This window comes from Gossypium hirsutum, chromosome D04, assembly GCF_007990345.1.
Source record: "Gossypium hirsutum isolate 1008001.06 chromosome D04, Gossypium_hirsutum_v2.1, whole genome shotgun sequence".
NCBI classification, from domain to species: Eukaryota; Viridiplantae; Streptophyta; class Magnoliopsida; order Malvales; family Malvaceae; genus Gossypium; species Gossypium hirsutum.
In genome coordinates this window covers 37,368,199-37,385,509 of record NC_053440.1, presented here as the reverse complement: position 1 = coordinate 37,385,509, position 17,311 = coordinate 37,368,199, and the positions used below count along the sequence as shown (strand labels likewise).

Sequence of the window (17,311 nt, the reverse complement as noted above, 5' to 3'; positions counted from 1 at the left end):
GTTTTATAACATGCTGAACATTTTTCCCTTCTATGACAACATCAAATTCTTACTCTAACACTTACTTATGAACATTAGGTATTTTTGCCGATTATGTCAATATACTCGTTTTCACTTAAAATCGACTAGAAAAAGTTGTTTAACATAATTTATACCTTCATATTCTACCATAAAACATCAAAATAAACATATTTCACATATGGGTATTTTTCCAAATATGAACCCTAGGTTAAATTATTGCTAGAATAAGCTAAATTAAGCTATCGGGATTCTAAAAACGTAAAGAACATTAAAAATGGGGCTGAATAGACTTACAATCAAGCTTGAAAGCTTGAAAAACCCTATTCATGGTTTCTTCTTGTGAAATTCGGCCATGGGGTTGAAGATGGACAAAAATTGGCTTTTAATTTTGTTTTTAATTCATTTTAATAACTAAATGACCAAAATGCCCTTAATGAAAAACTTTGGAAACATGCCTAACCATGTCCATTTTTGTCTACCAAATTAACCAATGGTCTAATTACCATATAAGGACCTCCAATTTAAAATTTCATAACAATTGGACACCACTAACATGTAGAACTCAACTTTTGCACTTTTTACAATTTAGTCCTTTTGACTAAATTGAGTGCCCAAACGTTGAAATTTTTGAACGAAATTTTCACGAAATCATTTTGTGAAATCGTAAACCATAAAAATATAATAAAATAAATTTTTTTCCTCATCGGATTTGTGGTCCCAAAACCAATGTTCCGACTAGAACCAAAATCAAGATGTTACAAAAATTGCTACTATTTCGTTCCTTTCTACATTTTCTGAATTGGTAACTTTCTTTTTGGTTTCTTTTTCTTTCTTTGCTTTGCTGAAATCCCTTTCCTCTCTCACTCTTGGTTCTACTTCTTCTTTTCCTTCTAAATCCTTCTCCTCTTGCCATCCCATCTAAACTGAACCTACTATCCATCTTCTTCTTCTCTACTTCCCACTCTCTTCCAATCATAGCTGAATTCTTCATAAGGCTTTTTGTGTACGTTCAGTTTATCATCTTTCCCTATTGTGTTTGACCAAATATACCTGAATTACTCCAACCGATCCCATCATCATCAATTTTGGGTTCTAAAATCTCTAGAAGGGAAATAGAGGTTTTCGATAATATGTTGCGTAAAGAGATATCAATGGTGGCGAATAGTAGCCATTCTGAGGGAAGATCAGGAATGGTGCCAGTTGAGAATGGGCACGTAGCCCCTGCCCCTAAATTTAAGCAGCGTAAAGTGTCAATTGCTCAGGATTTTCTGCTGGGGTGCGATAAGGTGGCTGCACTAATCTCTGGATCAAGTGGGCAACCACAACCGACTAATCTAATCAAGGGAGAGGTAATCTGCTGGACAAGTATTTTTCGATAGAGGTTGTTTTTGATAAGTTGGTTGGGATTCGATTAACCCGTTTGACAAGTAATTCATAGATTGCCTTGATTGAATGTAGGTTGGAGTTCTCGTGGGTCTTTCTCACATTTCGCAATCAGGTGTGTATCTGTACACCATAAATCATTACTGTAGTAAAGCCAAAAGAGTATGTGTAATCACACTGTCTCTTCTGTGAATCGGCAAAAGCCAAAAAGCCAAAAAACCAGAAATACGGTGACTGAGGCCATATGGGCGTGCGAACACTCGTGTGGTGAACCAAGCCCATGAAACATGGTGTTAGACTGTAGATGCCACCACGAGCGTTCTCGTGCTCTTGGGTCATTATGGGCCTCGTTTGACTAAAATGGGTCGTGTGGGCCCAATAGGTCCTGGGCCCTACACGAATTAAATCCACATTAAATGGCAAATACTGGACTAGGCTATGGAGTTCACATGATCATGACTGAATTTGGGCTAAATAGAACACACGAGTGTGTGGGCCCACTTGGGCTGAATATGTCTTGGGCCCATTTACACTGTTATGACCATTTAGGTTATCTGTGTCGCTCGAGGTGACTGTAGACCTTTTGAGAGGTCAAAAAATGACTAAATTACCTCTGAAGAGTAAAATGGCAGTAATGCCCCTGGAGGGTAAATGACTGAATTGTGGTATGGTTTGATTGACTTAACTGTTAATAATATGACTGATTTTGAGCATGGCATACTGCATACGCGACATACTGTATGAGGTTGGGATCTTGTATTAGAGGAAGTGATTGATATGTGAGGGTCGCATGGGTCGCATGAGACGAATGTGGACCCACCTATGGCTATAAGCTGATTATGTGATTGGCAGCTCTGCTGCAATATTGGTTAGTGCCACAACTGGTGCTACATAAGGAGTGTAGGGATGGGTGAGTTGATTTAATCCCCACAATAGTGTAGGGTTGGACAAGGGATAGAGTGCAGGGTTGGTATGGGTATTTATGCATTGCATATACTGAGTCTGATATTGAGATGGGCTTAGGCCCATATATATGTGATATGTGCCATTTAATTTGGGCTCCGGCCCAACCGAGGCTGATGAAGGCTAAGGCCATTTGCCACCGTTACTGTAATGGGGTAAGGCCCACACTGATACTGTTACTGTTAAGGGCTCAGGCCTAGACTGATTCTATTTCTTTAATAAGGGGATTACACACTGAGTTTTCATAAACTCACCCCGTTTTTAGCCTTTCAGGTAATACCCAGCGTTAGACGGTTCAGAGCTATGAGGGACTCGGAGAGGGCCACACAACTGCACATGTTTTATTCTGTTTTGCTCATTTACTTAAGCAATTTGATTTTGATTCGGGTTGTAATAAGACCTCTATAATTTTTGGATTTTAAATTTGGGATTTGATGTGATTGTGATTTATATTTGCTAGAAGTAGAACACGATTTTCCAAAACAATAACTGTTTTCTAACACTATGTTTTCGCAACTCAATTTCTAAAATATCACGTTTTCGTAAATCATTTGTTTTAAATTAAGCTTCATCAACAATAAGGTTTGAAGGTAACAACTTTTATTTAATAAACCTCGATTGAAAATAATCAAACGCAAACTGAGGTTTTGTACAAGTTTTAAATGGCAGGAAGTTTGTAATTTCAAGAAGGGTTTCTAATGAAAACATGGTTTTCAAAAAATACTTCAATGTGACACGCCAGATTTGGGCCTAACTTCTAGGCCGAGTTTGGGGTGTTACATAGGGTGTTACAGGTATAAAATCATTATATTCGTATAATAATTCTTAGTGTTTTGTATTAGAAAGGTCTTAAACAATGCATACACTTTTGTTTCATACTTCAATAATTTGTAAGGGTTGTGTTAATAATTTCCACTTTTGAACATGATTAGGATGGCTTCAGCCAATTTGCTATGGTTTTGAAATGGTGGTATGCATGACCTTGTTTAACCTTGGAACTTAGTTTTGAAGAGTTTATATGCATTTTACAATGTTTGCAACAATCATGCATGCTTGACAAGTTTTTTTTCCATTTGACTATGTTTTATGTTAAGTTTTAAAAAGAAATTTGTTAATCTTGAAATGTGTTTTATAAATAACTCATTTGGAGGTATTTTAATGTTTATTTTTGGCCAATAAAATGTGACTTTGAAGATCCCAAAGCTTTGTTTTTGTTATGGTGAAGTTTGAATATGAAAAAGGGGTGTTTTAGGGCAATTTTTTGCTCCAAGAAACGTGGCTTTGAAACTTGAGCTTAGAGGTATAGGAACAAGTGAGGCATAATTCCTCAATGTGTTGCCTGGAGCACTTGAATCGGTACATCTAGGCACATCTACTATGATAAGTGCCCTAAACTCAAGAAACTACACTGTTTTGAGTCATTTTGACTTTCCAAGGTCCGTTTTGAGTCCCAAGCACCTTCAACCACCCTCGAGCATCTCCAAAATGGTTTTAAATTTTATCTAAAGCCTTTTAATTGATCATAACTTGGATCAATGCTTTTATTAAAATGTTTTAAAGTTTCAAGTTTGATAAAAATTTTATTTCCCTCAACTCAAGTGACTCTATTTTAAGTCAATGAGCCTCAAACATTTGGTTTTTGAACTAAATGAGTCCTAACATGTTTTTAATGACCCAAAATTATTTCAAAATTTTATTTTACACTTTATTGAAAATTGAGAATTATTTTAAAGAAAATTTATAAGGTTGTCAAATGATATTTTAATAAAATAAAATTTTAACTATGGTTTGGATGTACTTCGATAACACTTCCCAATCATATCGTACGTCAAGACAGGTGAAGGATGTTATATAATTTGTCTATCTATTGATTCAACTTCCATTTTTACTGCTATTCCATTCAATTGTATTGTAATTTCACACTTTAGTAATTCTTGGAATTTGGTCATTTTTTTTACTTCTGATCGTATTTTTTTGCATTTATATCATGGCCTTAGATGTTAAGAATTTCTTATTTCATTTTTCACATAATTTAAACCAAGTTTTGTAATAAGTAACAAAATTGAGTTTTTTTTTTTATTTTTTTCTTTTAGCACTTTTAAGCGATGGTTTCAAGTTATCATTACACACATATACCACTTCACAATTTATTAACTTAATTAATTATAAATAATAATTATAACATTAATGAAAAGTTAGAAAATATAAAGGTACTTACCTTTTGATGCACTAAGACTTACAATTAATGCTTCACTACTCTTTCTCAACACTTGAATCCACTAATCATTTTCTTACCATCATTTTCTTCACTACTTCTTCTTTAGTCATCACTAACTGTAACAACCCAAACCCAGCCTAGACGTTATGGTCGTATCTAGCAATGTCACACGATAGTGTTTTTGAAACCTTGTTGTTACGATGAAAACATTCAATGTTATTATCTTTAGTAAACCTTTGTTAGAACTTAAGAAGTCACCTTTATTCATTTAATACATTTGTTTTGAAACATACCTCATTGCGGAAGCTTTATCAAAACAGTCTAAGTGATCATGCGTTTAGAAAATATATTAACATTTTAAAAACCATATTTCCTACGACCAGCAAGTATAAATCCATAAAGTAAACTAAATAAATAAAAACCCAAAATTTAAAACCAAAGTCTCAGAGAGTCCTTAAATTACAACCCAAATAATCAATAATAATAAAATCATAAATCATAAATTGAAAACCATGTAGTCCAAAAATTACTGTGCTCATCGCTAAGTCCTCCGTCGCACCGATCCGTCTAAGTCTGGGGATTACCTGTGCACATTAAACAAAAAGGGTGAGTTTACGTAAATATAGTGTGTAATCCTGCATAAACAAACAAACAATCAGTATTCACAGTGCACAGTTGAACAGTCTTGGGCCTAAGCCCATCTTAGTACAGTGTCAAAAATGCAGTAGGGCCTTAGCCCATCATAGTATCAGTAGCAGTAACAGTTATGCAGTAGTAAAATCCTACCCATCCAGCCTCTACACACCATCTCCGTCTAATCCTACACTCCATGTGGGGATATAATCAACCCACCCATCCCTACACTCCAAGTAGTACCGAATGCGGCACAAAATAGTAGTTTGTAGCTGAGCTACTAGTAAATCAGGCTTAAATCCTTTCAGTACACTTCCTCCGAATAACAACCCCCAACCCAATGCAATGCAACATACCATGGATGATATGCTATTATGCAATTCCAGGTATATATATTCAGGTCAAATATTAACATGCTCCGTACAAATATCATTCAGTCAATTTCACACTTTTAGGGGTTTAAGTAGCGCTTACCGACCTTACAATAGGTTCATAGTCGACTTGGGCAACTTGTGCAACCTTAGAATCATTTCGGTAATAATGGGCTCACATGCCCGTGTGTGATCGTGTGACTCACTCGGCCCAAATTGTCCTTGGTCGTATGATCCATTTTTAATGTAACCCATGCTAGCTAAATATTCATATATGTTTTCACTATTTACTTATACGATCATTCAGTGCTGTCTACTTGAGTCATTATCACTAAATTATTTATATCTTGAGCTATAAAATTCCAAATTAAGATCCGATTGATGTTTTCGAAACTAGTCTCAAATACCTTTCTACCATAAATTTCTCATAATTTATAGCTTATCAAATAAGTACGGTAAAATCTTCAAAATTATCCCTATTCTGCTGTTTTACAGCTTCAACCTTTCCTTACTAAAAATTATTTATCTCATAGTACGAAATTTGGATGATGTTTCTGTTTGCTTCTCTTGAAAATAGACTCATTAAGGATTTAAAATTATAAATTTAAGCCCCTTATTTTTTTTACAATTTTTGATGATTTTCCAAAGCCAGAACAGAGAAACACGAATTCATTTTGACCTTGTCTCACAAACTTTATTATATCTTATAATTTACAATTTCATTCCTTACTCTGTTTCTTCCATGAGAAACTAGACTCAATAAAATTTAATTTCATATTTTATTCACCTCTAACTCAATTTCCATTATTTTGATGATTTTTTAAAGTTAGACTACTGCTGCTATCCAAAACTATTTTCATGCAGAATGTTGATTTCCAAGATTATAACACCCTTATTTCCTTTCTCTACAATTTTTCGCATCATTTTCTCTTATTTATCTTATTTCTTGACTACAAGCAATTTCGACTTTTCACCAAATACCATTTTTTGCTTTTCGGGTACACACCTGTATCGTTTTCGCTGCTTACGCAATCCTGAGATCACCAAAAACCTTCTAACTTCGCACAATTCCACCACTACTCAACACGAGGGAGATAGCAACCGAAACGATTCACTGCTATAAAAATAATCATTCCTCATTAATGAAGAGTTCAACAAAGTTAATAATGAATTCAAAGGCAAAACCACTCGCCCAAACAACACAAGAAAATGAACACCATATACGCTTACCAAACGATCACCACTTCAAGTCAAATCAACTCCTAAAAAGTCAACAAAACACCCTTTAGTCCCTTATCCAGAGTAACATTCGAGTTTAATAAAACGGAAACTTACCATACAACACAATTACACGCTTGCACAAAGGGGAAAAGATGAAGAAAGACAACAAAAACAGAAGGGGAATTCAAAGGAAATTTAGCAGCAATGATTTATTATTTAGAAAAAAGAGGAAAACCAAAAATTGAGACTGGGGGAGAAGAGAGAAAATATCAGAAAGGTGGAAAAGATTCTGAAATTCGAAAAAAAAAAACAAAAAGATAATGCCTAAAAATCTAGCAACTCATCTCCTTAATTCCCTCCAACAACAACTCCACTACTCGAAATTTCAATTTGACGAGGACTCCACCACGCCACACGGCCAAGCAACAAAAATAATTCCCTTTCTTGTGCGGGGAATTGAACTCCAGACCTCCCACCCGCCAATAAACACCTTAGCCACCAGACCAGCAGGCCAATTCTAATATATTTTTACCAACTTTTAACTATAACCCTACTAACCAGAGATAAGGCTTTATTCATAAAAATACCAAAATTTGTCTAAGTTAAGGTTTAAACTTGGGACCTCATATATACACCCAGCACACTTAACCACTAAAGCAAATAAATATTTGTGTCATATTTTCACAATAATGAAATTAGAAATTTTGGGCTGTTACACTAACACATAAGCAAAAATATCAATAGGCTTATTATATAAAAAGGTACCTTAAAAGTAATTCAATAATTTATTGAGCCTTTAATCGAATTTAAGTAATCAATTTGTGGAAATCCTTTGACATTATTAACTTAACCGCATGGCAGAATTTGGAAATTTCTTTTTTTTAAATAATAAGAAATTCTAATTATATAAAAATTTTAACAATTTTGAAATTTTTAAAAATATTAAAATAAAAAATCATTTAAAAAATAAAAAAATAAAAAATATTATAAGTGTTTAGATTTTGGCAAGGCAAACAACAATGCTACTTAAGGGTGTACAAACGTTTGGTTCGATTAATAATCGAACCGAATTACCCAAAATGTAAAAATCTTTAACCGTTGACCGAACTGAAGTTTTTTTCACATACATTAACCAAACCAAAATATTCGATTACCGAAATTTATATTGTTTTATATTTTTATTAAAATAAGTATAAAACATATAAAAAATGACAGACCCCGATATATTAGCGATTAGGTGACTGATTAAGCATGAAATGAATTATACGCTTGACGGTTAAGTGTTAGTGCACCTTTCTTAGAGACCTATGTTCAAGCCCCTTCCTTCTCATTTTTATTGTTATTTTCGGCTAGGCCTTGGATTAATTGCTTGTGTCGCCCCTAAGGTTTACGAACCATAGGTATTTAATCACCTTTTTCCTATTTTGGTTTTCATTTTACCCCTTTTCAAAATCCTAATAGAATTTCTTTCCCCTTTCTTTTTCCTTGTTCTTGCATCATATTTCCATATTTTGTGTTGTCAAATATTTTCCCTTATAGAATCATTCTCCGTTCATTGATTTCTATCAGCATTTAGTTTGTCGTCAATAGCATCCATCATCTTTTCCAAAGGATGGTAAGTGCGCTTCATTTTAATAGTTGATTTTGTATTTCCGTTGTATAAATATGTAACACTGATCTTTCTGTTCGATTAATCAATCGTTTTTTGATCATGCCAAAATCTTGATACCAGCAGTTAAATTGTGTGTTTTTTCGTTGAAGGATCGAATCTAAGTGAATCAAATAAGAATTGACCGTGAGGGTTATCGATCGAACTTATGGTGAAAGGTGTATGTTCTTTACCAAGTGAATCGCTGGCAAACCATGTAGTTTTAAGGCCACACGGTCTCCCATATGGGCATGTTGACTACCAGACCATGTGAACCTATAAATCTTAGGGACTTTCGTTAATCACAGGATCTCAGTCTGTTACATATCCAACCATACGACTGCGTCCATACTATAGGAAAATTTATCATTACTCACGCGGTCTCAGGCTTTTCACGGCTTGGACACACAGCCGTGTATCTCTTCCACACAATATCAGACAAGGCCTTGGATTAATTGCTTATGTCACCCCTAGGGTTTACAAACCATAGGTATTTAATCACCTTTTTCCTATTTTGGTTTTCACTTTACCCTAGGGTTTCATAGCTCGAGTTTAAAACTTGAACTGTATATTTCTGAATGAGTCTACATGCATGTCTTAAAAATGGGTATTTTCAGAAAGTCCATACCATAAAATTTTGAAAAATGATTTTCTTTAAAGAAATTAAATCTGAGACTCTGATGTCGATCTTGACTTAGTGACTGATATTTCTAAAAACTATAGTCAAACTATAGACTGTGAACACATAGGGAAAAACAACTAATGCTTGAACTTTTATTTGAAAAAACTATAGATATACTCTATGTTGGTAAATATGCCCATATTGTAGTAAACATGTAACTATTTTCTATTTATTTGAACGATGAATAAATTAATTAAGTTAATTTCACGTTTTACTATTATGTCTTTTGTATTTTTTGTCTTTTATATTTTGCATGCATAGTGAAATTGTGACAAGCAAATATTAGCTCATTGATTGTCTAAAGTTCAAAATGAAGATAAGTGACATTGTAAACAATGTTTACATTACAAGAAACATAACTTACTTCAGTAGATGCTATAAATGAGTCTGTAATCCCGTAAAAGAATCAAAGTGAACAATTGATTCAAATATGAGAAGGATCATTATGTCGTCTATAATTCCAATTGGGGAGATGTCTAGTCTTGGCTATTGGAGCAATGACTCCATGAGTAGAGACATAGATGTATTCATTGGTAGGATGAGACATTGGATTAGACCAAAGATGAATTAATTCTAAATCCGTTTGTGAATTAATTCACTTGTGACGTTTATGGTGTGATTTACCTAAATCTTGAGTTAGTTATTATGTAACACCCCAAACTCAGCCTAAACGTTATGGTCGAATCTGGTAATGTCACATTGTAACACTTACCAACTTTGTCAAATTAGTGAATGTCTTACGGAATTGAGTACTTATTTTCTCGTTGCCATAGTCCAACTATGGTCTTACACATAATCATATAACATATACCGATGCTATAGCCCAGCTATGGTCTTACACAGAATTACATATCACATATTACCATGGTCCATCCATTGTATTTTTCGTCAATTCGTTTTTATCACTGAACGAAAGTACTCAACCCTGCGTTCTACTCAATTTGAACTTTCATTCCAATTTATCTATCTTTCTCAACAATCATAATTCAACCATGAATATATATATAGAATAATCCATTATGTCATGCATAATACTAACAAATAATTGTTTGGTTTCAGCCATATGAAATTACAATTCAATTCATAATAACTAATTGAAATGAAACATTATGTCATTTCTAATTCAACATTTATCAAATATAATTGGGCATATGACCAATTTATATACAAATCATTCATATATTTTATTTTTCCTCCTCCTCTCCATTCCACATCCTTAATGTACATAACACTCTTATAAATAACATTTTCTATAATTTTACTATTCACTCATATGTATATTCAAAACTATCTATCCGAGTCAAAGTCACAAAATTATTTTTATTCAGAGCTAAAAAACTCTAAATTATGATTTGTTAATTTTCCCTGAAACTACATTCACATCTAATCTTACCATAAAAGTTTCAGAATTTTTGGCTTAGTCAATAAATATAGTTTATTCTTTAAATTTTCCCATGTTTCACTGCTTTACAGTTCTGACCTCTCTTCACTAAAAATTAATTATCTCACTGTATAGAATTCAGATGGTACTTACGTTTATTTCACTTGAAAATAGACTCGTTTAGGGTTCTAAACATATAAAATTTAGCTCATCATTATTTTTTTACAATTTTTAACAATTTTCCAAAGTTAGAATAGGGGATTCCAAACTCATTCTGACCCTGTCTCACTAAACATAAAATATTTCAAAATATATAACTCTGTTGCTTGCTTTGTTTCTTTTATGTAAAAATATACTCACTAATCTTTCATTTAATATCTTATTCACTCTCTAATTAGAGTTCCATCATTTTTGGTGATTTTTCAAAGTCACACAACTGTTTTTGTCCAAAACTATTTTGTTGCTAATTCTACTATTTCATAATTTCACTTTTTCACTTTCGATCACTATTCAATTCAATTCCACACATATATTCATCATTCAATTACACTTAGGGCCAGTTTTTCATTACTTAAAAAAAGCACTTCTGACTCCAAAAGCACTTTTGAAAGAAAAGCTGTGAAGAACAAGCTGCTTTTGGCTGAAATTTTTAACTTTTCAGAAGTGTTTTTGGCTGAATAGCTGTGAAGAACAAGCTGCTTTTGGCTGAATAGGAGAAGCTAAAAATTTTAGCTTTTCCTCCCCCAAAAGCACTTTTGGTGCTTAATTACTTTTTCACCCCTCTAATAATATGGTATTTTTATTTTTTTTATTGGTGCTTAATTACAATTGTGTCAAAATCATTAATTAAAAATAAAAAATATTTTTTAAAATACTAATTACAAATATTTAATGGTTATAATTAAATATTTAAAATAGAGTTTATATACTCTAATTAAATTTTATAAATAATTAATATTTATTGTTTAAAAATATTTAAAATTTATATTTCATATATTAAAATATTAACAACAAGTTATAATAATTTTTTTATATTCTTACTAAAATATAATAATATTAACTAATTTAAATATTAATTAAATGCATATTTGTTACTTGATAATAACATGTCTAAAATGGACATTTTATTTCTCAAAAGCACTTTTTGACAGCAATGCTAAACACTCAAATTTTAAACCAAACTTTTCAAAAGCACTTTCCAAAAGCACTTCTCCACAGCACTTTTCAAAAGTAATGAAGAATTGGCCCTTATTCGTTACATGATCTCATGTATTTTCACTTAGTCAATTTCCCGTTGAACACTCGGAATATACACGGATACGTAGAGAATTGGCACATAAGTGCCACACTGATATGTAGCCGAAGCTACCACTGATACGTAGCCGTAGCTAGCACTGAAATGTAGCCAAAGCTACCACTGATATGTAGCCGTAGCTACCACTGAAATGTACCCGAAGTTACCACTGATCAATAACACTGGAAATGTCCACGGGCTTGTTCACACAAGCTGTCAGGTGTCTGCAACACATGCTAGATCACCCAGCACCCGGGACTCACTGTAACACTGTAACACTGGTCTCTAGTGACATGTCACTTGTATCCACTTATATTCCTAAGTTCAACCGGGAATTTACATTTAACACTTTATTTTAAACACTTTATCACTTGAATAATTCATGAACAATTTTCCTTCCACATTCATTATTAATTCACTTATCAAATATAATTCACAATTTATAAAAATATATTGCTATTATTTACATGTAACTTACTTTGGTGCAACAATATAAAAATTTAGCAATTTAGTCTTTAATCTTTTCTTTTCTCTGATCAATGTCGATTCCACTTCTTTCTTGATCTATACTAACACATTTGACTTATTTAATACTCACATTTATCAAAATAGTCCTTGACTCAAACTTTTGCAAAATTACAATTTTGCCCCTAAACTTTTGCATATTTACACTTTTTTCCCCAAAGCTCGTAAATTAAACTTCATCCCTTATTCTTATGTATTATGGCATGCTGAACATTTTTCCCTTCTATGGCAACATCAAATTCCCACTCTAACACTTATGAACATTAGGTATTTTTACCGATTATATCGTTTTACTCGTTTTCACTTAATATCACTTAACAAAAGTTGTTTAACATAATTTCAAGCTTCATTTTCTACCATAAAACATCAAAATAAACACATTTCACCTATGGGTATTTTTCCAAATATAAACCCTAGGTTAAATCATTGCTAGAATAAGCTAAATCAAGTTACCGGGACTCTAAAAAAACGTAAAGAACATTAAAAATGGGCTTGGAATCACTTACTATAGATCTTGGAAGCTTGAAAACCCTAACTATGGCTTCCCCCCTTGTGAAATTCGGCCAAAGCTTGAAGATGGACAAATTTTTGTCTATTTTGGCCTTTTTTAATTCTTTTAATTACTAAATGACCAAAATGCCCCCAACTTAAAAATATCTTATTTCACTTATCTCATGTTCATTTTTATCCAACAAGTTAAAAAATGGTCTAATTTATATCTAAGGACCTCTAATTTAAAATTTCATAACAACTGGACACTTTTAACATGTAGAACTCAACTTTTGCACTTTTTACAATTTAGTCCTTTTTACTATATTGAGTACCCAAACGTCGAAATTTTCGAACAAATTTTTCATAAAATCATTCTTCAAAATCGTAGACCATAAAAATATAATAAAAATAATTTTTCTTCCTCGTCGAATTTGTGGTCTTGAAACCACTGTTCCGACTAGGCCCAAAATCGGGCTGTTACACATTAACCATGCGTATGCAACTCATGTGCTTTAAATATGATTGAGCCCATAGCTGGTATGTTGGGTACATGACTTGTGTATGGCATGATTTTACTAGAAACAGTGGGATTCATAGCTCAATTAAAGAGTTAATGATATCCTCTCATTGGCATTATGTGGATTGATAAATATGGAACATGGCCATAGGTTGCTTGTTCTCGAACGAGCAAGTTTTCATAGTCATTTGTTGACAGTGATCATAATAATCATTAAAAAGACACAATACTATCAATGAGATAAACTAGGATTGTATTGAGTGAATGGATTTAACTCCAAGGAATCAATGATATCATATGAGGGTAAAACACACTTCACGAGGTCATTAGATAAAATAGTTGGATTAATTGCTTTCATAAAGAGTATAAAATAAGGAGTTTTCAATCATGGTACTTCTTGTGGACAAACTCCGTGATTAAGTAATTGTGAATTATCGGAACTATGCTTCTGGACATAATTGTAATCACTAGAGCCTAATTCTATATGCTTGATTGGTCCCTCCGCTAGCTCAACAAAAGTTCGATCAGAATAAATTTGAATTAGAAGAAAATTCTACGACTTTGGGAATAATTTAATTAAGTTTATTTATTTGATGTGGCATTAAATCAGATGTTTGTAAGAATTGTTCAACTAGAAAATTTGATTAAAGAATTTTCTTGAAAAATTAATTTGTAAAATCTAAGTGATTTTTGAAAAAAAATTATTTTGATAAAGTAAAATTAAATTAATCAAATAAATAAAAATTAATATGATATTTTTGGAAGTTAATTTTCAAGTTAAACAATTGGCCAAATGGGTAATTGAACTTGAAAATTGGACCTGAGATCGTATATTGGGCCCGAGAACCCAAAACCGAGACCAAGACCTAAAAACTGGTCAAACCAAGCCTGGTATGTGAAACCGTACTGACAGTCCAACTGGTGGCTAGACCAAGCGAACCAGTAGTAGCCAAACTAGCTCGGGGTGTCGTAAGGGTGTCGCACCTACATCCCAGATACGGCGGTGCCGGCAACTACAACGACGGCATCCTGATGGCTGGCTGCGGTTGGTCATCGGTGGTTGAGAAGTGGAAGAGTTACATTTCTACTAGAATTCTACTAGAGAATTTGATTTCAGATTAATTATTTGAAAATTAATATTATTTTAACAGCATGTTTGGTTGGCATGAATAGCCATTCAATTCCTTGCCTATTCCCGCACTACAATAATTACAGCCCTATTCCACCGTTTGGTTCATCATTTACTGATTCGGGGGTTTTGCTATTACACCCTTATTCCCTCAGCAGTTGTAATAGGTATTCAGGGGTTTTAGCTTGGAATAGCTATTCATCGTTTTCTTCTTCACATTTTGAGACCAAAATAGCCTGCCTTCTTATCCCCAAAAATTTCCCATCAATTTCATATCCCCAAATCAAACCAAATCGATTCGCCTTCATCTTCTTCCAGCCAAAGGTACGTTTTCACATTTTCTTGTAGTTTTCGAGTAAGAATTCATTTTGTTTAGGGTTTCACCATTCTTTCGCTTCTTTCAACGACTGAGAAACAGTAGTGGGAAGGGAGGTAATCCTTTTCTGCCCTCATCAAGCTTCATCCTCTCCGACGTTTCCCTTCCATTGATTGAAGAGGTAATCTTTTTACTTCTTTTCTTCATTGATTTTTCCTTCTTACGTTTGGGAACTTAAAACCGATTTCTGCCCTCAACTCCATCTTCTCCTACATTTCTGCTCTTCATTTTATCAGGAACAAAAAATGTCATCACTTTCACATATTTGATCTTTCAACACCTCTACGCCTCTACTACTAGTGAGAATACCTTGTCTCCTTTCCTTTAATTTCTACACTTCAGATCTTCATCTATGTTTCTCGATTATCTTAAATTTTAGCATTTTTAATTTATTTAGTTTAAAATTTCAATTTAGCTTCAATCTTTTCTTTTTCCTCTAAAAAATAAGAAAAATAATTAAGGTGAGATCTATCTGTGTTTATTTCGTTGTAATATTAATAAATTTTATAATATTTTCTGTTAATGCCACTATGTAGTATCAATTAAGCATTTTTTACATTTATTTCTAATTATAAATTTAGCGAAGCATTTAATTTTGTTTAGAACTTTCGAGAAGGATTTTGATGAGGTAAAAAAACTATGGCAAGCAATTCAGGAAGAGGATAGCCTACAAATGGTTCCATCTATGTTTCTAATTTACCTAAGGGAACTGATGAAAGTATGTTAGCCGAGTATTTTGGAAGCATTGGCTTGCTAAAGGTATTCATAAAGCTTTGATGTAAAAACAAAATGTGTGCGGCTGTATTAGTTATCTGCCACTTATTATCATATTTTTGCTGATTTTATATAAAGATAAGCGAACTGGTCAACCTAATGTATGGTTATAAAGTGACAAATGAGCTAAAAGGTGATGCAACGGTTACTTATGAGGATCCACATGCTGCGTTAGCTGCTGTTGAATGGTTTAATGACAAGGATTTCCATGAGAGCACAATTGGTGTTTTTATGGCAGAGAGTAAGAGTTGTAATGCTGGTGTAGATGTTCCAACTACAGCTGTTGATGGTGGTGGATTTGAGGACGATGCAACAAAGGACATGGATGGGGTGGTGGAAGGGGTAGAGGTCGGCTTGATTCTTCAGGGAAGATGTAGTAACAGGAGGGAGATTGGCTCTGTCCAAATACAAGGTCTGTGATGTGATATTGGTGAGCAGTTTCTTCTTTCTCTTTTCATAACGTTTCCTTCCAGTTGTATTTACCTCTGATTGTTATGTCCATAATTCATATAATATATATTTTTTCTGGTTTCAGTTGTTCCAATATCAATTTTTCATTTCATGGTGTGCGTAATCGATGTGGAATTGCTTGACCTGCAGGTGCATCTTGTGGCAGAGGGGCTGGTGGTTGTGGGCGGGGTCGTGGTGCTCCTTATTATGCTGGTCATGGCCGAGCAGTAGCTGTTATCGGTGGACTTTTTGGCCCAAATGATTGGCCTTGCCCTATGTATGACTTCTAATGCTCAAGTGAATATTTATTTTTCTGGTCCTTGTGTGGTCGTAGGGAAGTTAATATTTCTTTTTAGTTTTTCTGTTTATTTGGTATAAAGGAGAGCACCACTGTTTATTTTGTTGTATTGTACAAATTGGTTAGGAGCCACTAGGGATGGTTTTTATGGTGCTTTAAATGTTTTAACATTTCCAACTCTACCAATGTTAAGAAATGCTGGTGTGTTTTTATATTTGAATGCAAAGTCATCTTTTGCGCAATTTTATTTATGTCAATTTTTTGAATTTCTGTTTAACAGGTGTGGTAACATCAACTGGGCTAAGCGTATGAAATGCAATATTTGCAACACTAATAAACCTGGTCACAATGAGGGCGGTGTGAGGTATTGATAAGTAATTGATATATTTGAATCTTAGATACAAATTAAAATCTCATGGATATTTTTATTGAAAATTTGATCTTTTGTCTTTGTATTGTTGATTTACTTTTCTAGGCTGGCTTTGTGTAGCTGATCATTTACCGTAATTCTAGCAGCAAACAGGCAGATTTTCCAATGTTTCTATTTCATATAAATGCACTTTGTAGGACTTCTTTGGCACATGAAATGACCATATTAATTCTTTTCATGGATTTTTCTCTCAAACCTTTCTACTTATTGTTGTTGTTGATCTTCTGATAGACATTATTACTATTTACATTTTTTAAGCAAACCAATGTCAAGTATTGATTTTGAGTTTATACTCCACATCTATAACTGGATGTAATTGATGAGCGTTAGATATAGGTATGTACTTGACATACCCTTGAGTGAATTCACAAATTTTATATTCTGATTCTACTCGAGTAAATGTCATTAAGTTACCTTGTGCGAAAGATGAATTTGCCTCACCAACATTTGTCAAAGTCCTTGTGCATATTTGAGATGGTCTTAATTTGACAGAAAATGAAGTATT

The 17,311-nt window shown here is 33.3% G+C and overlaps 1 pseudogene; it reads left to right on the top strand.

Annotated features, from left to right (window-relative positions):
• The first annotated feature begins 1,172 nt into the window (after positions 1 to 1,172).
• LOC107947857 (transcription initiation factor TFIID subunit 15-like) lies at positions 1,173 to 16,984 on the top strand (annotated as a pseudogene).
• Positions 16,985 to 17,311: the final 327 nt, after the last annotated feature.